The following is a 23,651-nucleotide window of genomic DNA, read 5'->3' as shown; positions in this document are numbered from 1 at the left end:
GGCTACAGTCCACAGAGTCACAAAGAGTCGGACATAACTGAGTGAGCAACTTAACTTACATGCATGGACATGAAGATAAAGGTTGAGGTTTTGTAAAATGGAATTATAATTATAATATATATCTGTAATTTACTTTATTTATTTAATATCAATATCTAATCTTCAGCACAGCTACTCTACATTCTGTTTTTAACAGCTGCTTCCCTGGTGGCTCAGAGGTTAAAGCGCCTGCCTCCAATGCGGGAGACCCAGGTTCGATCCCTGGGTCAGGAAGATCCCCTGGAGAAGGAAATGGTAACCCACTCCAGTAGTCTTGCCTGGAAAATCCCATGGACAGAGAAGCCTGGTAGGCTGCAGTCCATGGGGTCGCAAAGAGTTGGACACGACTGAGCGACTTCACTTTCTTTCACTTAAAGTTTTTGTACAATGAGAGTACTATCATCTTTTGTAACCATTTTCTACAGATAGATACCGAGAATGCATACACTTTTCACTGTTATTAACAGTTTTACAAGTGACAACAGTGTGCTCGTATCCTTGAACACTTAAAGAGGTAACAGTGGATTGATTACGTTTGAGTTGCCTTTAGTGTGTATGTATGTCCTACTAAAGAGTTATCTGGGAGCCTGGAAGAACCAACCACATCATTCCTTGACTCCGCCACTGGCACAATGGGTAGCTCTGGCAAGAACTTTGTTGCTCAGACAATAAGCCAGTCCGAATAGCAGGGAGCCAACTAGAACCAGATCCCATAGAGTCTCAACTCCTAGACATAGACACAAAGACTTACTGGATCCCAGTAACTGATGAAATGTCAGCTGATGAACCAAACTAAAACTTGAGCCCTCTGAGAATTCAGTCTTTCCTTATGACTTTTGGGTTTAAGTTGACAATGAGGAAATGCCCAGGTACTGGCAGGGTACATGCCCAGATATTCCAAAGACCCTGATTCCTGGAGTCCCATTACCCTTGGTCCTTGTTTTGAGTTTGTCTGCTTTAGCCCACCTCAGGGTCTCTGAACAAGCTCTTCCCTCTGCCAGAAGTGCTCATTTTCCAGATTATCCCCAGCTGTCGCCTTCTTGTCACTCACGTCTTGGCTCACAAGCCACCTCCTCAGAAAGCCCAACTCTGACCACCGGATCTACATTTATGCCCTGTTCCCCAATACAGTCCTGTCACTTTACCACCTCACCCGTCTTCACCAGAGACCCGAGTCATTTCTGATATGATCTTGTTCATTTATTTGCCTATTTAAATATTGTCTAGCTTCCTGTCAACAGTAGGAATTGAAGGAGACTACCAGAAAAACCTGTTGATCCAGCAAAGCTAAATTCGTTAGAAGCACTGAGATCAGAGAGAGTACAGCCTTGACGGTCTCAGGAGTGTCTGCCAAAGGGAATTTAGAGCAAGGTGTTTGTAGGGTTTTAGGTCCGTGATGCCTGATTTTAAGGCAAATCTTGCAAGGGAGAATACTAATTGAGATTGCACAGAGTTTATGACATAATTACTTGGCAGGCATAGCAAAGCTAGGGTTCTTAAGCGTTACTGATGAACAAGCTCTTGTTTTAATCTTTTTGAAAAAATCGATATATCATTGCCATTTAACACTGTATTAGTTTTAAGTTTAAAGCTTATATATAAGTATATGTAAGTTTCCCTGGTGGCTCAGACGGTAAAGTGTTTGCCTGCAATGTGGGAGACCCGGGTTCAAGTCCTGGGTCAGGAAGATCCCCTGGAGAAGGTAATGGCAATCCACTCCAGCATTCTTGCCTGGAAAATCCCATGGACAGAGAAGCCTGATAGGCTACAGTCCATGGGGTCGCAAAGAGTCAGACATGACTGAGCAACTTCAATTCACTTCACTTCATATGTAAGTTTATATATACTTAAAACTAATACAGTGTTAAATATATATATTGCAAATTGATCACTATGAGAAGTTTTGTTAACATCCATTACCATACATTGTGTAAAATTTTTTTTTCTTGTAATGAGAACTTTTAAGGTCTACTCTGAGCAACTTTAAAATACATAATACAGATTTGTTAACTATAGTCACCATGATGCGCTCTATGACTCCACGACTTATTATTAATCTTATACCTGGAAGTTTGTACCTTTTGACCACCTTCACCCATTTAGATCACCTCCACCTTCCACTTTTGGTGACCAATCTGTTCTCTGCCTCTGGAAGTTCAATGTTTTTTTTAGATTTTATATGTAAGTGAGATCACACAGTATTCGTCTTTCTTTTCCTGGCTTATCTCACTTAGCATAATGCCCTCAGCTTCATCTATATTGTCACAAATGGTAGGATTCTTTCTTTTTATGGTGGAATAATAAATATTCCATTATAGATTTTATATATATATATATGTATAATGGTGAAATAATATTCCATTATGTAATATATTCTAATAATATAATAATTATATGAAAATATAACAACATTCCATTATATATATTATATAATGAGATATAATTGACTTTTAACACTGCATTAGTGTTAATATCAGAGACGGTGATGACACACCACTCCAGTACTCTTGCTTGAAAAATTCCATGGACAGAGGAGCCTGGTAGGCTGCAGTCCATGGGGTCGCTAAGAGTCAGACATGACTGAGCGACTTCACTTTCACTTTCCACTTTTATGCATTGAAGGAAATGGCAACCCACTCCAGTGTTCTTCCTGAGAATCCCGGGGACAAGGGAGCCTGGTGGGCTGCCATCTATGGGGTCTCACAGAGTTGGACACGACTGAAGTGACTTAGCAGCAGCAGCAGTAGCAGTGTTAATATATATAATATATATAACGGAATATTGTTATACTATGTATATGTAAATAAACATATTTCCTTTATTCATTCATTCACTGATGGATACTTAGCTTGTGTCCATGTCTTGACTACTGCAAATAATGTTATAATAAAAATGGGGGTGCAGATATCTTTTTGAGATAGTGATTTCATTTTCTTCAGGTAAGTACCCAGAAGTGGAATTACTAGATCTGTTAGTTTTCATAAATAAGCTGATTGGTTCGTTTTCTTAGCTTCCAGAGGCAGGTATATGTTTTGGAACGTGCAGCTAACTCAGTTTTGCTGACTCCTAGCATTGCTTAACACGGGGACAGGGAATTATGTTGATTTCAATTCTCTTCCCACTAATAAATTAGAAAATCCTCCTTGAGAGCAGGAACCTCATCCAACTTGTTATTCCTATTTGCTTTTAAGTGCCAAGAGCATAGTAAGGGTAAGGGCCTGTTGTGTAATAGGTATTTAATAAATACTTATTAACAAATTATTACTATGGCATTAAAAGCTGTTGGAGATCCTAGGTAAGACACTTCACTTTGCAAAATAAAGATGCATACGTGCTATCACTTCAGTTGTGTCTAACTCTTTGTGACCCTATAGACTGTAGCCCACTAGGCTACTCTGTCCATGGGACTGTGTAGGCAAGAATACTGGAGTGCTTTGCCATGCCTTCCTCCAGGGGATTTTTCTGACCTAGGGATAGAACCCACATCTCTTATCTCTTATGGTCTCCTGTATTGGCAGGCAGGTTCTTTACCTTTAGCACCACCTGGGAAATCTGCAAAATAAAGATAAAGCTATATAATTTTCTTGAGCACCTACCATTTGCCAGACTGCTTCCTAAGTGCCAGAGATCCAAGGGTGAATCAAATCTACTTTCCATTCTCATGGCGCTGATACCTCAGTGCAGAAAAGACAGACAATGAGAAAGCTAACAGACAGGAAAATATCATATGTCATCACTTATATGTTGAATCTACAATATGGCACAGATGAACTTATCTGTGAAACAGAAACGAAGACACAGATAATGAGAACAGAATTATGGTTGCCCAGGGATAAGGAGATGAAGGGAGAGATGAATTGGGGGTTTGGGATTAGCGATGAAAATAGGGACTAATATGGATTAACTTGGGCTTCCCTTGTAGCTCAGTCGGTAAAGAATCTGCCTGCAGTGCAGGAGACCCGGGTTCGATCCCTGGGTTGGGAAGATCCCCTGGAGAAGGAAACGGCAACCCACTCCAGTATCCTTGCCTGGAAAATCTCATGGACAGAGGAACCTGGTGGTCACAAAGAGCTGGGCACGACTGAGCGACTAACACACACACACAGGGATTAACTATTACATTGCTATTGTTCAGTCGCTAAGCCGTGTGTGATTCTTTGCAACCCTACGGACTGCAACACTTTTATATTCAGAATGGATAAACAGGGTCCAATGGCACCTCACTCCAGCACTCTTGCCTGGAAAATCCCATGGATGGAGGAGCCTGGTGGGCCGCAGTCCATGGGGTCGCTAAGAGTCAGACACGACTGAGCGACTTCACGTTCACTTTTCACTTTCATGCATTGGAGAAGGAAATGGCAACCCACTCCAGTGTTCTTGCCTAGAGAATCCCAGGGACGGGGGAGCCTCATGGGCTGCTGTCTATGGGGTTGCACAGAGTCGGACACGACTGAAGCGACTTACCAGCAACTGTATAGTACAGGGAACTGTATTCAATATCCTGTAATAAACTATAGTGGAAAGAATATGAGAAAGAATATTTATGTGTTTGTATATATGTGAAACTGAACCACTTGCTGTACATCAGAAATTAACACAACATTGTAAATCAACTATACTTCAATAAAATACATTTTTAAAAAGAAAGCTAACTAACAAAATTATTACAGATTGCATAAGTCATATTTATGTGTGATTCTTTTTAGGAAGCCAGATAGTCCTTATTGAGAATGAGTCTAGAGAAAAGCTACACTCCAGTGAAAATCACAAAAGAAATGGTTTGCTTAAATTATGTTTCCTTATTGTTTTTACTACAAAAGCAGTGTAAGCTTGTTCCCCTCTAGGCATTTGCTGGTTGGGAGCCCTTTCACATTGTTCTAGGACTATACAAATATAGATAGATAGTAAGTGAGTAAATGAAAGTCACTCAATCGTGTTTGACTCTTTGCGACCCCATTGACTATACAGTCCATGGAATTCTCCAGGCCAGAATACTGGAGTGGGTAGCCTTTCCCTACTCTTCAGGATCTTCCCAATCCAGAGATCAAACACAGGTCTCCCACAGTGAAGAGGGTTCTTTACCAGCTGAACCACAAGGGAAGCCCAAGAATAATGGAGTGGGTAGCCTATCCCTTCTTCAGGGGATCTTCCTGACCCAGAAATCGAACTGTTTTTTTGTGCTGAGTTTTAAAATTTAAATGGTGGTAAAGACTTAATCATTAGAAAGAGATTTTTGCTTGTTCATTTTAAGAAAATTCTGACAGTGTTCCTTTTTCTCAATAATTTGTAATATTCATTTTTTGACTGCATCCTTTCCTAAACTTTTCAGAGGACCCTTCACCTGGTCTCAGTCTGAGCGCTTTTTAAAAGATTTCTGGAAATCTAAAATCTAAAACTTCTTCTTGTTTCCAGGTACTCTTGGTTTCCAGGAATCCCAGGGTGAGGCAGTACTAACATCTTTTCAAATTCCCAGTTGACTCCCATTAGCGGCAAACGATACAGTGTAAGGATGAAGTATCTTCATTCTGGGTATTGAGTCCAGGCTCACCTCCTGACCCTGCGTCCTCTTAACTGAAACCTTTAGCATTTCTGAACCTCAGTTTCCCCTTCAGTAAAACAGAGAGAATGAGGAAGCCGTGGTGGGATGGACACTTGGGGTGTCCAGGGATTACAAGGAAAGAACGTATCTAGAGTTCCTGACCTCACGCGTACCTTGTAGCTGTCCTGATCATGAATCAAACTTAGTCTCTGATCTCCATAACTTACACACTCTAGGGGAGAGAGATTTGGAAACAATGAATACCACAGATGGATGAGAAAAAAACACGTAAGAAACCCATAGAAGCTCATCAGAGGTGCATGGAAGGTGGATATGTCCAGCTGTGTTGGGATGTGTAGGTAGGAACTCACGAGATGGAGAAGGTGGAAGCAGGGGTTGCGGGGGGGCGGGGAGGGTGGGGAAGGGAGGGAGGTCTAGCATCCCCAGGGGAACTGATTAGGAGAAAGCACGGCACTGTGAATGCATACGTAGGCTAGGGAAGGGCGTCACTTAGGTTGAGGACATGGTGCAAGTGAGACAGGGGATAAAAGGGCCCCAGACTGAAGAGCGGGACATTGTCCCCTGTGGACAGGTGCTCCAAGATGAAAAGAAGGAGGAGGTAAGCTCTGCCCAGATAAGAGACCACATATTTCTCATGCTCAAGGTCAAGGAGCCCTTCCCAACTACACATGCATAGAAAAGCTCCTTGGAGGTCAAAAAGAGAGTCATATCAACTTACCCACAGGCCTCTTTGCTAGAATCTTTCTTGGCTAGGAGATGCATGGGCACACATGGAAGGACCCTGACCTATACAAAACATGAACTCAGAACCACCTGGCAAAGCAAGATGACTGGCCACAGGAAACCTGCAAGAAATAACCCATATAAGTGATTTAACGCATGTAAGTGATTTAACCCATATAAGTCTAACCATAGGGGCAAGACTCTGTCTGAGTCTGCCAGTGTGTCTATCCACATGTTACCCTTTTCCTGCTAGTGAACACTGTATTGTTTCACCACTTTCTATCTCTATGCAGAAATTCATTTCTGTACAGCTGTTGGGCCAGGGCCTTGTCACTGCTTTAGTGCCTGGGGTTCAGCACCCCACTGCTGAACCCGACTTCAGTCTCTGGCCAGGAACCAACATCCTGCTCAAGTCGCTGCAGGACGAGGCCATCCAAGAACAGAAGGTGGTAAAAGGCAAGAAGATTCTGTTTAGGGGGCAGACTCGGGCTGGATCTCTGTTAAGGCAGAGCTGTCGAGTCTCCCAGCCGCGTAGACTGCCATGGCTGCTGCGTGGCCTCAGATCCCATGGAGAGGCATTACAGTAACTGTGAGTGTCCCTCTCCAAGCTTTAAGTCTCTCCCTGACAGAAAGAGGGCACTGGGCCTGCCTTACCTCTCAAAGGTTTGCTCCCAATCCTAAAACACTTCTGACACTGAAGGGAAGCTGTTTCCACTTACAAATCTTAGGAGGGAATCAGGCCTTTCCGTGCTGAGGCCGAGGGTGAGACATAATGGTGATTTACACACCATAAACTTTTGTGAGTTTTATTCACCTCAGTGGTCTGATATTAAACAGTCTCACGGGGGAGCCGCAGTGACCGGCTTTTCTGGGCAGGGCAGCACTAGGCTATGAGAAAAGGAGAGGAATGAGACAAGCAACCAGCATACTCTGGTCTTCAGACTCCTGGTTATCCCCTTGATCTGGAGTGAAAGTGTGAAAGTGTTAGTCGCTCAGTCGTGTCTGACTCTTTGCGACCCCATGGACCATAGCCTGCCAGGCTCCTCTGTCCATGGGATTCACCAGGCAAGAGTACTGGAGTGGGTTGCCATGCCCTCCTCCAGGGGCTCTTTCTGACTCAGGGCTCCATCACACATCTCTATGTCTTCTGCATTGACAGGTAGGTTCTTGAGCACTAGCTCCACCTGAGAAGCCCCCTTAGACACGGCTACCATCTTCCAAAGGCTTGACTGGGGCTGGGGTTGGAGGATCCATTTCTTTTTCTTATTTTAAAAGTGATGTATCTCTTTTTTTCCCCCTTTTTTTAAAGAAGTCTTCTTATCTATGGCTTTATATTTATTTATTTATGGTTGTGTGGCTTGTGAGATCTTAGTTCTCAGACCAGGGATAGAATCTGTGCTCCCTGCATTGGAAGCTCAGAGCCCTAACTACTGGATCACCAGGGAATTCCTAGAGGACCCATTTCTAATGAACAGTCATGCACAGAGCATTGATAGGAGGCCTCAGTCCCTCTCCATGCAAGCCTCTTCACAGCTACATAAGTGACCTCATAGCATGGTGATGGACATTCTCCAGAGCAAGTGATCCAAGTGGCCACAATGGAACCTAAAGGCCTTTTCATTGTATTAGTAGACTCACAACATCTACCCTATCCCCTCCATTATGTACTCTTAGTCACACAGACAGCTCTGGGTTAACATCAGGGGGAAGTTGCAGAGAGTGTAAGTGGCAGAGAGCAGGGGTCACTGAGGCAAGGGGAGGGATGCCGTCTTGGAAGCTGGTTACCACAGCCAGTTTATAATCGAAGTTCTTTACTCGCCTGTTTATTCCCAGTTTACCTCTGGCTTTGCCTCCATCCCTTCCAGTGTTTGCAGCTTCATCCATTAGCTCCTATAGCTCCTGACAGTTTCTGCTCTTTCACTGCCCTGATTTAAGGTTCATCTTTTCCTTCCTCTGACAGTTAAAAATAAATTATACCCTTGGCAATAATAAATGGGGACTTCACACCCACCTCCATATAACTGTTGTGTAATAAATGTATCTAAAGTGCCTAGTGCAGCACCTGGCTCATATTAGGCGTGTAATAAATACTAATGACTCTTTTTATGATTGTTATTATTATTATTTCTATCACCAGTATTAGCTCCATCATTATCAATACAATTATGCCATTATGAACTGCCTTGTGGAAAGTCTAGCACAGAACCTCACTCCTGTAATAGGTAAGGAGATGGTCATTTTGATGAAAATCTGCCTTTCCTTTTTTCCCCCATCTTACTGCCTTTCAACACCCAGTGTTGCAGTCAAAGGAAACTATTATCAGACCCCAAAAGCCTCAGAAAATAGCCCTTATTTTTACTGAAGTCTTTTGAAGAGCAAGCAAGGAAGGATGGAATTACATGCCAGAGCCCAAACCACATCTTCTAAAACCTCTCTCCAGACGCCCCTCCTTTCCAAGCCTCAGCCTCCCGGCAGAGGCTTCTGCAAGTCTTTGCTTGCCACTCTCCTCCGAAGCTCTCCTGTCCTTTCTCCCCCAAAAGTCTCCCCTGTCTTCATACCTTCTTCCACCTAAGCCTTCAACTTGCCTGATCTCTTTTCTACTCAAAGATTTCAAAGAAGAAAAATGGAGAGGCATGTTTAAAACATTTCCAGCAATTCAACATCACTGCCACATCCAAGCTCTTCCCAGAAATCACTTTACAATTGCTTTCCTAGAAATTCATTTTTATTGTAGTTTAGAGAATGGATTAGAAAAGAAGAACCAAAAACACAACAGCTGATCCTTCACCAAAAATAACTTGAGATAACTCTGGAGTTCCTAAGGAATACTCGAGTTTTATTTCAAAACCCAATTGTCTGCTGCCTCTAGCATCTGACCGTAATTAATCCCCAGTGCACTCCTGCATACAGGCAGGCAGCCCATGAACCTGGGTTTGAGTTCCAGTCCAAAGCTTACTTTTATTTACTCTCACTTTTCGTATTAGTAAACTGGAAATCATAATACCTACCTCCACACAATCTGAAGATGGAGGAGGCAGTGGTCTTTAAGCACAAACACAGTGTCAGATTCTGAGAACTTGCTCAATACATAGTAGCTCTTAGCATCCTTGGAAATGTTTTTCATGGACTGGCAGAGGAAAATAACCTCGGTAAGTGGCTTCTGTTCCTAAGACACGTCCAGTAGAGCTGTCTCATTTACAAATAAGGCTCAGGATTTGGCTGAAGAGAAATATATATATATATATATATATATATATATATATATATATATATATACACACAGAGAGATGGAGAAGACAATGGCACCCCACTCCAGTACTCTTGCCTGGAAAATTCCATGGACAGAGGAGCCTGGTGGGCTGCAGTCCATGGGGTCGCGAAGAGTCGGGCACGACTGAACAGCTTCATTTTCATTTTGCACTTTCATGCACTGGAGAAGGAAATGGCAATCCACTCCAGCGTTCTTGCCTGGAGAATCCCAGGGACGGGGGAGCCTGGTGGGCTGCCGTCTATGGGATCACACAGAGTCGGACATGACTGAAGTGACTTAGCAGCAGCAGCAGCATTCAGAGAGAAGGAAAAAAGGAGTTCTTGGGTTATTTGGGGAGCTAGAAGAGTCAGTTTAAAGTCTGATGACACCGCTTGGGCAGTACTTCAATTTTCAGCCCTTCAATGTCTTAATCTTTAAGAAGATTATAATCATACCATCTATTTCACAGAGTGGTGGTGGAGAATTCAGTTAGTGAATAGATGTAAGGCTCTTGGCAAGCAATGGAGTGTGAGTTATTTCTTTATGCCTATATGATCAGGCATAAAGGAGCTGTCATTTTAAGGAATAAATTAAATGATAGGTACTCTTCCTCTGAATCCCCAAAGCACCCTATTGCCATGTCGGGGCATCCTCACAGCAAGTTCATTATCAGAGACCCTTTGGTATGAGTCTGTGGAAGGAAGTGTAACCACTGGAAAGTGGAAATATTCACTCATGAACCTGCCACTTAAAAATCTGAGTCTTGCTCAGACATGGCTTCCCACATAGCACAAGCTCCCTGGGTGCCCAGAGGGTCAACTCTGACACCTGTCCTGCATTTTCACCCAGTGATACAATGCAGAAAAGACACAGGGCTGCAGGAAGTCAAAGAGAGTGACATTGGCAACAGCTCCAACCATTCATCAAGGCTTTGACAAATGGGAATGTGGTGGTGTTGGAACAACTTGCAGTGAATGAAAAGATCTTTCTAAATGATAATGTTTCAAAAGGGAATAAATGTGAATAGCAGCTGATTAAAAATGATGCTTAGACAGATGAAACCCTCAAATTTCCTAACAAAACTGATGTTCTCTGTAATATCCTTTGACAGTCAGATGTGACCTGAAGAATGCTAAAATACAACGTCATTCTTCAGTGTATAGAATGTGTGCTTCACTGCAGTTATAATTGATGTATTGTTGAACATAAGATTTTTAAAATCCTGTTACAAATTTTCATTTCATTTTCTAAGATAAAGTCCCAGTCACACTCTTGGTTTCACTATAACTGCTATGAAATTCATGTTCCTTATTTTAATACATCTACATAAGTGGCCTTCTTCTGTTGCAGTTTGTCCAAGAAAAATGAGAATCTTTCTTTTTAAAAAATTTTATTGGAGTATAGTTGCTTTACCATCTTGTGTTAGCTTTTACTGTACAGCAAAGTGAATCAGCTAAACATAAACCTACATGCCCTCTTTTTAAAATTTCCTTGGAAGAAAAGTTGTGACCAACCTAGACAGCATATTAAAAAGCAGAGACATTACTTCGTCAACAAAGGTCCATCTAATCAAGGCTATGGTTTTTCCAGTAGTCATGTGAGAGTTGGACTTTAAAGAAAGCTGAGCATGGAAGAATTGATGCTTCTGAACTGTGGTGTTGGAGAAGACTCTTGAGAGTCCCTTGGATTGCAAGGAGATCCAACCAGTCCATCCTAAAGGAAATCAGTCCTGAATATTCACTGGAAGGACTTATGTTGAAACTAAAATGCCAATACTTTGGCCACCTGATGTGAAGAGCTGACCCATTCGAAAAGACCCTGATACTGGGAAAGATTGCAGGTGGGAGGAGAAGGGGACGACAGAGGACGAGATGGTTGGATGGCATCACCGACTCAATGAACATGAGTTTGGGTAAACTCCCGGAGTTGGTGAGGGACAGGGAGGCCTGGTGTACTGCGGTTCATGGAGTTGCAAAGAGTCGGACAAGACTGAGCGACTGAACTGAACTGAACTAGGTCATCACAGAGCACTGGGTAGAGTTCCCTGTGCTATCCAGTAGGTTCTCATTAGTCATCTGTTTTACACATAGTATCAATAGTGTTGGAAAGGGAAATGGCAACCCACTCCAGTACCCTTGCCTGGAGAATTCTCTGGACAGAGGAGCCTGGTGGGATGCTGTCCATGGGGTCGCACAGAGTCAGACACGACTGAAATGACTTAGCATGCTTGCATGCATTGGAGAAGGAAATAGCAACCCACTCCAGTATTCTTCCCTGGGGAATCCCAGGGACAGAGGAGCCTGGTAGGCTGCCGTCTATGGGGTCACACAGAGTTGGACACGACTGAAGCACCTTAGCAGCAGCAGCAGCGTCAATAGTGTACATATGTCCATCCCAATTTCCCAGTTCATCTCACCTCCTCTTTTCCTGTAGGGGTCCATACATTTGTTCTTTATATCTGTGTCTCTATTTCTGCTTTGTAAATAAGATCATCTATACCAATTTTTTTGGATTCCACATATATGTGTTAATGTATGATGTTTGTTTTTCTGACTTACTGTACTCTTAGAATCTATTTTTCTGTATGCTGGTTTCTGATGTGCCGTCCCCTCTGCTTGGGATGCTCCCTGCCCCCTCACATCCTCAGGATCCTTGCTGCTCCCTTCTTTAGATCTTTGTCAAGTATCTACTTCTCAGGAGACTTCTAGACCTTCCTTTACAAAAAAGCCTCCTATACACTAAAGCATACATGCCCACTCACCCACAACCACACATGCACTCACATCCCCCACACCTCTACAATCAGATACTCCTCACACACATATACACCCTTACACACACCCGCACACATACATGCCTGTGCACACACACACAAAACCTTTACTCACTTATCTATTCTTCTCTATCCCTTTATCTTGGTTTTTGTTGGTAACATTTATCACCTCTTGGAATGTTCAGTATATTTTCCCCAGTTATTTGTTTATTATTTGCTACAAAATCAGGAACTTGATTTGGTTCACTATTTTATCTCCAGTAGTGGGCAGGGAGGAGGTCCTCAATATTAGTGGGATATATATCCTGAGAAATCTGTATGCACTTCAAGAAGCAACAGTTAGAACTGGATATAGAACAACAGACCGGTTCCAAATTGGTAAAGGAGTATGTCAAGGCTGTATATTGTCACCCTGCTTATTAAACTTATATGCAGAGTACATCATGAGAAATGTTGGACTGGATGAAGCACAAGCTGGAATCAAGATTGCTGGGAGAAATATCAGTAACCTCATACATGCAGTTGACACCACCCTTATGGCAGAACTAAATAGCCTCTTGATGAAAGTGAAAGAGAAGAGTGAAAAAGTTGGCTTAAAACTCAACATTCAGAAAACGAAGATCATGGCATCTGGTCCCATACTTCATGGCAAATAGACAGGGGAACAATGGAAACAGTGAAAGACTTTATTTTAGGGGGTTCCAAAATCACTCCTGATGGTTACTGCAGCCATGAAATTAAAAGATGCTTGCTCCTTGGAAGAAAAGTTACGACCAACCTAGACAGCGTATTAAAAAGCAGAGACATTACTTTGCCAACAAAGGTCCGTCTAGTCACAGCTATGGTTTTTCCAATAGGCATGTATGGATGTGAGAGTTGGACTGTGAAGAAAGCTGAGTGCTGAAGAATTGATGCTTTTGAACTGTGGTGTTGGAGAAGACTCTTAAGAGTCCCTTGGACTGCAAGGAGATCCAACCAGTCCATCCTAAAGGAAATCAGTCCTGAATATTCATTGGAAGGACTGATGCTAATGCTGAAACTCCAATCCTTTGACTACCTGATGTGAAGAACTGACTCATTGGAAAGGACCCTGATGCTAGGAAAGATTGAAGGCAGGAAGAGAAGGGGACAACAGAGGATGAGATGGTTGGATGGCATCACTGACTCAATGGACAAGAGTTTGAGTAAACTCTGGGAGTTGGTGATGGATAGAGAGGACTGGTGTGCTGCAGTCAATGGGGTCGCAAAGAGTCCGAAACGACTGAGGGACTGAACTGATATCCTGCCCATGAATGGATGGATGAATGGATGCCTGGATCCCAGAACTCAGGGCATTTTGTTTGAAAAGTTTACTTAACCCCTTCACACTGATGATGCCTTGAGGGCCGGGTCTATGGCTTCGTGTCCTTTTTTACCAGTTCTTCAGGGAGCCAGGCACCGAGGTTTTCCACAAACACCTGCTGGGCTGCAATAAAGCCCTAGCAAAGTCTCCAGGTTCCAACTTCTGAGTGTCTTCAAAGCCCGGTCCCAAACCCTGACATCAGCAGAGGTGCAGCCCCAGGCCTGGGGGTTTTGCCAGAAGCATCTCTTTGTTGTAAAAGCAAAACAAAAGCACACACACCACTGTGGAAATTCCAAAGTGAATGCTCCTCTCTGCAGGCTGGAGCGGGTTGGGTGGGAGTGAAGATGCAGAAGCTACAGGAGCGGCCTGCTTGGAGCCCCAAGTTTGTAATGTCGGAGCTCCTCTCCAGTTTTATTAAAAATGCCAATCTAACAAGCCTGCGTGACCAGCCCATGAAAAGTGGCATGCTGTGTGTGACCAGACCCGCTCCTGAGGCTCTAAATTGGTTCAAGATGTGGGGGTGGCGGCGAGGGGCAGTCAACTCCGCGAATCCCCCACCATCGCTCCTCTGGGGAGAGACTTGGCCACAAGACAGTGGGAAGTTTGGGGAGGCAGGCTGGTAACCAGTTTGCTTACTTCATGTACAAGTATCAGTTCTTCTGGTGGCATCACCCCCATGTGGGCCTTGGGGGCTTGCGGCGGGGAGCAGGCCTGCCCTGCTCTCTGAACACAACCAGGTACTCAGCTCAGAGGCACGGCTTGCCGAGATCCCGACCCACCTAGGCTCTTCCTCAGCTTTCCTTCGGGACTCCTGCACCAAGCCTGTGGGTCATCAGGTCACCAGACCTGTTTCAAAACAGAGGAAGCCAAGCTCAAAAAGCTAGTGTCTCACTGAAAGCCACGCATCGGAGAGGGACTATAGCAAGATGCAAACGTAGGCTCCAGAGAGATCCTTTAAAATCAAAGTGCAGGTCGAAAGGAGCCAAGTGTAATTTTAAGACTAGGGAAAAAAACTCCTTCTCTTGGTGAAGGAGATAGTATGAAGAAATGGTGACATGAGGGGCTTTGGAGACTGTACCCATCCTGCCCGTTTGCATGCTACTCCGGCTGCTTCAGTTTCCTCATCTGTACCTGAAAGGTAGCACAAAACCCACCTCACTTGTGTTTATGAAGATCCACTTAGTGCCTGGCACAGAAGAAGCTCTCAAATAAATAGTGTGACTATTATTGCAAATAAAAGTTATTCCATCCTCTGAGAGTTCAGGAGAGATATAGGGAAAGATAACTGGGTATAACGGTATGATTTCCTAAAGGAAATCAGTCCTGAATATTCATCGGAAGGACTGATGCTGAAGCTGAAACTCCAATATTTGGCCACCTGATATGAAGAACTGACTCATTGTAAAATACTCTGATGCTGAGCAAGATTGAAGGCAGGAGCAGAAGGGGATGACAGAGGATGAGATGGTTGGATGGCATCACTGCCTCAATGGACATGAATTTTAGCAAGCTCCAGGAGTTGGTGATGTACAGGGAAGCCTGGCGTGCTGCAGTCCATGCAATTGCAGAGAGTTGGACATGACTGAGCAAATGAACTGAACTGAACTGAACTGACTCTGGGAAAAACTAGGTCTTGTTCTGATAGGCAGGGCCATACTCAGTAAATCTTTAATCCAATTTTCTGTTGATGGGCAGGGCAGTGTTCCCTCCCTGTTGTTTGACCTGAGACCAAAACTATGGTGGATGTAATAAAGATAATGGCAACCTCCTGCAATAGGTCTTGTGGATACACTGCTGTACTCAATGCCCCTCACCCTGTAGTAGGCTCCTGTCGACTGCTGGAGACTCACAGGCAAGTCTGGGTCAGTCTCCTGTGGGGACACTGTTCCTTACTCCTGGCTCCTGGTGCGTACATGGTTTTGTTTGTGCCCTCCAAGAGTCTGTTTCCCAGTCCCCTGGAAGTTCTGTAGTCAAATCCCACTGGCCTCCAAAGTCAAATTCCCTGGAGGTTCTCAGTCCCTTTGACAGATCCCCAGGTTGGGAAATCTGTTGTGGGTCCTAGAACTTTCTTAACAGTATGATAATTTATTTGGTATAATTGTTCTGCTGTTTGTGGGTTGTCTGCTCAGCAGTTCTATTGTGGGGTTAGTGGCAACCTCCTCCATCAGCATAAGAGGACTTATGCTATAAGCTGTGTGACCAGGTCTGCTGCACCCAGAGCCCCTGCCCCTGTGGTAGGCCACTGCTGATCCATGCCTCCACAGGAGACACTCAAACACCATAGCTTTGACTATGTAGACCCCTGTAGGCAAAATGATATCTCTGCTTTTAAATCTGCTGTTTAGTTTTCTCATAGCTTTTCTTCCAAGGAGCAAGCACCTCTTTATTTCATGGCTACAGTCACTGTCCACAGTGATTTTGGAGCCCAAGAAAATAAAATCTGTCACTGCTTCCACTTTCCCCCCTTCTATTTGCGTGAAGTGATGAAACTGGCTGCCATGATCTTAAGTTTTTTTAATGTTGAGTTCCAAGTTGGCTTTTTCACTGTCCTCTTTTACCCTTATCAAGAGGCTCTTCAGTTCCTCTTAACTCTCTGTCATTAGCACGGTAGCGTCTGCATATCTGAGGTTGCTGACATTTCCCTGGCAATCTTGATTCCAGCTTGGGATTCATCCAGCCTGGCATTTTGCATGATGTACTTTGCCGACTAAGGTCCGCCTAGTCAAGGCTATGGTTTTTCCTGTGGTCACGTATGGATGTGAGTTGGACTGTGAAGAAGGCTGAGTGCTGAAGAATTGATGCTTTTGAACTGTGGTGTTGGAGCAGACTCTTGAAGGTCCCTTGGACTGCAAGGAGATCCAACCAGTCCATTCTGAAGGAGATCAACCCTGGGATTTCTTTGGAAGGAATGATGCTAAAGCTGAAGCTCCAGTACTTTGGACACCTCATGCAAAGAGTTGACTCATTGAAAAAGACTGATGCTGGGAGAGATTGGGGGCAGGAGGAGAAGGGGATGACCAAGGATGAGACGGCTGGATGGCATCATGGACACGATGGACGTGAGTCTGAGTGAACTCCGGGAGATGGTGATAGACAGGGAGGCCTGGCGTGCTGCAATTCATGGGGTTGCAAAGAGTTGGACACGACTGAGCGGCTGAACTGAACTGAACTGTACATATAAGTTAAATAAGCAGGGTGAAAATATCCTGACTTGCCATACTCTTTTCCGGATATGGAACCAGTCAGTTGTTCTATGTGTGGTTCTAACTGCTGTCTTCTTTACCTGCATACAAGTTTCACAGGTAAGGTGGTCTGACACTCCCATGCACTTAACTTTTTAAAAAAGATTCGTTTCAGGGATGATTAGCACCTGTGGTCTTGCAAGTAATGAAAGCAACTCTCCATATTGTTGAGTCAGCATGGCCAGGGTCACCCTGGAGGGTGAGAGGACAACTGGATACCCTATTAGCCCCTTCCCCATTCTCCCACTGCCCTTGATGAGGGAACCATGGCTTTAATAAATATGGGTCTGTCCCCTCCTTCTGAGGACAGAATAAAAATCATCACTAACTTTGGGATAGAACTTTACAGTTGACAGAGGACTTTCCAATTCCTTGCTTGGGTCAATCCCCGGCTAGCCTGGGTGGTAGGAATCACATGCCCATTTCTCAGATGAGGAATCTAGGGCTCTGAGACAGAATGTGTGGCCAGGATTGCACCTGGAGGAACCCAAGCTGGACCTTGTGTCTGTCTACTGATTCACAAGCAGTCCCTTCCCAGGGATGGTACCAAGGACACTCCAAGGGCAGCTGTGGCCCAGCAGCAGTCTTGAGGCTCCAGGAAAACCTATGTCATTAAAACCCTTACATCAGAAGCATTTGGCTCCTTCTCTGATGGTCACGTTTAGCAACCTCCTGGCAACTGGAAATTCACAGCCAGGTTCTGGTGAGTCAATCAGCTGGAGACAACTTCCAGCCCTGCCCCATGAGGGGCTCACCAGCCCTGTGTCCCCCTGGGGCTAATGTCCACCCCCTTTTCCCCCTCAGCAGAAACAATCAGGGTGAGTCCACTCTCCCCAACCCCTAGCTCCTTTCTTATCCTTACCCCTCTTCTGGGGTGCCATGGACTCCAGAGCATAAACCTAAGTTTTTAAATGCAAAAAAGAAAATATATTGAATTACAATCATAACCAACATACAGTTGTAAACATATTTTTAATTTGCAATAAATTAATATATATGCTTTCTTTATTTCATCATTAAATGATATCTAATATCAAACATAATTTAAAGTAGCAATGAATATAATGGTATTATAAAATATCTGCAGATGTAATATGATAGGAAAATATCTGTGATACTACAAGTATCATAATTATCAAGGCTTAATGGTCTGTGGCTTACATTCATTGTAGAAGGAAACAGTTTTAGTTACAGGTTAGCGAAAATAGAGATTTTACTTTTTCATCATCAGTTCATGAACCCCTGTGTTAGGAGGGGCATGGGGTCTCTAGATCTCTGGTTAAAAAGCCCTGCACACCAATTTTGTACTTGTACATCATTTTAATTCCCTGCTGACAGGTAGGATAGAGTAGTGGCTAGAAGCTCACCATACAGGTAGGCAACAAGAGTCTAAACCCCTGCTCTGTCTTCTTAGTAGCTGTGTGACACAAGTAAGTTACTTAGTCTGTCTGTTTCTCTATGTCCCATCCACACAATGGGTAGTAATAATAATTTCTACCTAATGACACTATTGCTTTGCCCAGAGCCTGGCAAACAACAGTGTTCTACTAAATATTTTTCATTTATGTTGATTTTTTTATTTGACCTTTTAGAAAGCCCTACATGGCCATTATTATGTCCATTTTTCCATCTGAAGTAGCTAAGACTCAGAAGAGGAAAGTTGTGCCCAGTATAACATAGGTTTTTCTAATCATGATACTGCCAGAGGAAAATTCCAGAAAGGTAGTCTGAAAAAAAAAAAACCCAAAAGTCTGGACAGTGAGGAGATGCTAAGGAAACAGACAAAACTATCCAACCATTTGCAGTTAGGTGATTTGGTGTCCAACTTAAAAAAACACTTTTTTTGCTCCTCAGGAGCTAAAACTGCAGTTATTTTTGACCATCTATCTGTACGTGTCACTATGAGCAAGGATGGTTCTCCGTGTTCTCAGCAAGCTAGAGTCAGCATATGCTAACACTGCAATAGCTTTTCCTCTTGGGAAACCACCCATCTCTCTCTCTCTTAGTCCATGAGATTCTGGTGTGGCAGCCCTCCCACTCCCACCACCCACCCTACCACAGTACAGATGAGTATCTTTCAGGTATCACACAAGACTCACACCGGAAGAAACAGGGTCAAATTTGTGAATTTAGTCAGAACATGAGGAAAAAGGTCCTTTCCTTCTCTGGGGGTTTTTGAGATAGTAGCAGGGAAGCCTGGGACCCATTGTTAGCCATATTTATCAGCATATGGGAAGAGCCTGCTCGACAAAACAAAGGGAATCAGAGCTGAGGACTGATGAGATAACATCCTGGATTAAGCCATGCCTGAAGGCCATGCAAATGCCTCATGTTTAATACCTTTTATTTTCTGTTTAATAGGAGTTGGTTTTCTGCCACTTGCAAACAAAATGATCTTAGCTTACAAAATCCCTTCCTTATTTTCTTATCTCTAACCTTCCTAGCTCAGCTCAGCAGGGTCCACTGTGCTCTCCAACTCTTGAGGCCTAAGCCTACTGCAGTTTCTTAGCCCATCATTCTGATGGAAAAGAGAATGTCTCAAATACCGCATCGCTCACCCTCCACCACCACCACCTAGTGGAACCATTTGCAGACTCCGGGTCCCAGAGAAGCCCCTGAGGCTGTGTTGGAGTCCTGGAGTCCAGTCCTGGCTCTCTGCCTTGGCAGCAGTGTGTCATGTCTGGAGTCCAGTTCTATATCAAGTTTGCCGGCCCTGATTTGGGGACTTCTGTTCTGTTAATCCAGTGTCTGAGCACATCATACTGGCTACCCACCAAGCCAATTGCTTTTCTCCTTGCTATTCCAAGGCAGATCATCAACATACCAGCATCTTTCAGCTTAGTCATAGCCTGACTCATATCAAATTTTTGACACTGTTTCTATATCTGGCAAAGAAATGACTTGGAAAGTCAGACTTAGGGTAGACTATTAAACTGAAAATAAATTCCTTATGGGGATCATTTAAACCTAAGCCATTACAAATCCCAGCTATAAGAAGACAGAGGGCTAAGACTTTAATGCCCTGACAGTTAAAACAGTCGTTAAAATTTAGGCTGATTCTCTAAGCCATGATTTTAAAGTCTATTGGGAAAACACACAAGGACAGAGTGGATTTATGCAGTGGGGGGACAATTATGGGAGCAGTGAGAGCAAATAGTGAGCTTTCTTCTTCTCCCAGCTTCAGGGAGGTACAACTGTGCAGCCTGAAGGGTCCTGTAATGGAGAACTGACTGGCTGTCCCTGAATGCTTCTTTCAAGATCAGTTCCCAGATGCAATCACACTTGGCTCAGAATAGCTTGAGGAAGAAGACAAACTCCCCTTCCTGTGCACAGAGAAAGACACAAAGTTCAGAGGACAGCAGCCACAGGTCAGTGACAAGTGTGAGGCTCTCTGGGCCAGGAATTTAGCCTTTGCACTGCCTTGGATGAGGCCCATCTGACAAGGAAAGAGTCAGCCCCCTGGGGGAAATCCACTGATTAGAAATTACAGTGGGCAAAAATGACAATAACCATCATCTGCTGAACGCTTACTCCATGCCAGGCACTCTTCTGAGGCATTAGGTGCACCATCTCATAATAACCCTACAGAATCAAGATAATATTAGCCCTGTTTTACACAGAGGAAGCTGAGGCTTAAAGAGGTCAGATTCCTGCACTAGTTATTTATTGCTATGTTAAAAGTTTCCCCAAAACGTAATGGCTTAAACCAATTTTATATTATCTCAAAGTCTCTGTGGGTCAGAAATCTGGAACCATCCTAGCTAAGTAGAGGAGGGGTAAAGGGGAGGGGTCTCTCCAAAGGTGTTGTCAAGATGTTGGCCAGGACTGAGATTAGCTAAAAGCTAAATTTATTTATTTTAATTGGAGCTAGGACTGTGAAGAAGGCTGAGCGCCGAAGAATTGATGCGTTTGAACTGTGGTGTTGGAGAAGACTCTTGAGGGTCCCTTGGACTGCAAGCAGATCCAACCAGTCCATTCTGAAGGAGATCAACCCTGGGAGTTCTTTGGAAGGAATGATGCTAAAGCTGAAGCTCCAGTACTTTGGCCACCTCATGCGAAGAGCTGACTCATCTGAAAAGACCCTGATGCTGGGAAAGATTGAAGGCAGGAGAAGGGGACAACAGAGGATGAGATGGTTGGATGGCATCACAGACTAAATGGGCATGGGTTTGGGTAGGCTCCAGCACTTGGTGATGGACAGGGAGGCCTGGTGTGCTGCTGTTCACGGAGGTCGTAAAGAGTTGGACATGACTGAGTGACTGAACTGAACTCAACTATATATCCAGGAACATAAACTCCAGGTAATCATTTGAACAGGTAAAACATGCATCTGGTAAAACATTTACAATTATGCACAAAGGATATATGGTTTCCCTGGTGGCTTAGCTGGTAAAGAATCTGCCTGCAGTGTGGGAGACCTGGGTTCAATCTCTGGACTGGGATGATTCCCCGGAGAAGGGAATGGCAACCCACTCCAGCACTCTTGCCTGGAGAATTTCATGGACAGGAACCTGGCAACCATGGGGTTGCAAAAAGTCGGACGTGACTAAGCATCTGCCACTCCCTCTCTCTCTCTCTCTCTCTCTCTCTCTCTCACACACACACACACACAGGATGCATAGTGCAAAGGAAGTCCTTGCATAAATCCTTCCAGAGATGGCCTAAGCCAGTGATTCTCAGTGCAATCCCAACCAACAGCATCAATCATTTGGGAACTTGCTAGAAATATAAATTCTCAGGCCAGCCCCAGGCCTAGTGAGTCAGAAACATGGGGACAGGGCCCAGCCATCTGGGTTATAATAAGCTGCCAGGTAAGTTTGATGAACATCAGTGTTTAAGAACCACTAGTTTATGCAAGAAAGCATCAAACAACTTAAAGCCCTTAAGTGCTCCCACCATCTAGACTGGGTTAGGAATAAACTTTTGTGTATCTTGAAATTACCTTGTAAATACCACAATGATGGTACATTGCATTATGCCTGAGTGAAAACCATAATGCAATGATATCTGTAGCCTGGCTTTGGTAAATGTTTATATATATATATATATCATGGGAACTATTCCCAATTGGAAGTATCTATCCCACAGTGCCTTATCTCTTGAAGGCCTTGCAACTTGTCTGCAGAGAAGTCATTTCAAGATGGTTCTATCACAAGCCTTTTTATATGGCAGGGCCCACAATATTTTCTTTTCAAGCTTAAGATTGCTCATCTGTTGATCTGCAACCATCGTCTTCATGCAGAGGATGTGTGATCTCAGGAAGCCATGGGAAGATCCTGTGCCTTTTTGATCGTCATTGGAACTTCTCTTTTATGGAAATCTGATTGTGGCAGATGAACTTTATTTGTTAAAATTATACTAATGGCAATATGAACACAGCAGCTATATCATCTCTAAAGAAAACAAAATATGTTAAATTCTAATTTAGGAAATGATTTTATTTTACCAAATTTATTCCAGGTACAAAAGAGCACACTAGAGACTTCTTTTAGCTAGCAACTCTCATGGCCTGTAAGTATGATTCAACTTACAAAAAGTCATAATTCACTCAAGCAGTGTTCTGGGAAGACACCCACATAATAAAGTGACGCTTGCTGGACAACCAGGGCATGATGACAATGCTGATGTCCTCAGGTTGTGTTAACACAAGAGACACATCTTACCTTATTATGTTTCACGTATTGGAAAAGCAGTAATGAAGATTAAATGTCAGACTTCATTCTTCTTTAGGCATTAGATCAACCAGAGAGAATCCAGGACTTCTGTGCATGTGTCAGAATAGAGGGCGCTGTGTGTGTGTATATGCGTGTTTCTAGGGTGCCTTTCCATACCTCTAGCTAGTCTATTCACGTGTTGTATTTGTCATCTACTGCTGTAAAACAAATAACTCCCATATTTAGCGGCCTAAATAACAAACATTTATGAGTTCACACAATTTCTGAGAGTCGGGAATATGCAGGGGTTTTCTCTTCCCATCAAAAGTGGTCACTGTTTTATATTTTAAATCATTAGTCAGCTAAATTTGTTGAGCCAGTTTCCCAGCCTGGCATCCAACAAGGGGAGAAAAAAATGAAGCACTGATAGTGACAAAAATCAGAATATTTATTTAAATTTGGGGTGGGAGACAACCTAAACACCATAGGGGATTGTTTAATAAGTTATGGCTCCTTCCAATGATAGACTACTGGACTATCATTAAAAATGATCAAGGGTAGGAGGGGTGGGAGAAGAGAAGGAGGTTCCAGAGGAAGGGGACATATGTATACTTATGGCTGATTCACATTGTTATGTGGCAGAAACCAGTACAACAATATAAAGCAATTATCTTCCAATTAAAAATGAATTTTAAAAAATGACCATATTGTCAAAGGACATATGGTGCTATGCAAAGAAGTTCATGTGTTTGCGTGCTAGGTTGCTTCAGTCGTGTCTGACTCTTTGCAACCCTATGGACTATAGCTCATCAGGCTCCTCTGTTTACGAGGATTCTCCAGACAAGAATACTGGAATGGGTTGCCATGCCCTCCTCCAGGGGATCATCCTGACCCAGGGATCAAACCCACATCTCTATGTCTCCTGCATTGGCAGGCAGATTCTTTAAGTGCCTTCTGGGAAGCTCATGAAGAAGTTCATAGTATGATCTTAAATCAAAGACTATGATCTCAATTTATAAAAAATGATGCATATGTATTCATAACAAGTAACATTTCTTGAGCACTTAA

General features: G+C 43.5%; 1 non-coding gene across 1 annotated transcript; it reads left to right on the top strand.

Moving 5' to 3' along the window:
• Window positions 1-201: 201 nt before the first annotated feature.
• On the top strand, window positions 202-274 carry TRNAW-CCA (transfer RNA tryptophan (anticodon CCA)). The gene has a single exon. It is a non-coding gene; the product is annotated as a tRNA-Trp (tRNA).
• Window positions 275-23,651: the final 23,377 nt, after the last annotated feature.

This window comes from Budorcas taxicolor, chromosome 20 (assembly GCF_023091745.1).
Source record: "Budorcas taxicolor isolate Tak-1 chromosome 20, Takin1.1, whole genome shotgun sequence".
Taxonomy (NCBI): Eukaryota; Metazoa; Chordata; class Mammalia; order Artiodactyla; family Bovidae; genus Budorcas; species Budorcas taxicolor.
The sequence above is the reverse complement of the archived record's forward strand: the minus strand, read 5'-3'. Positions and strand labels throughout refer to the sequence as shown.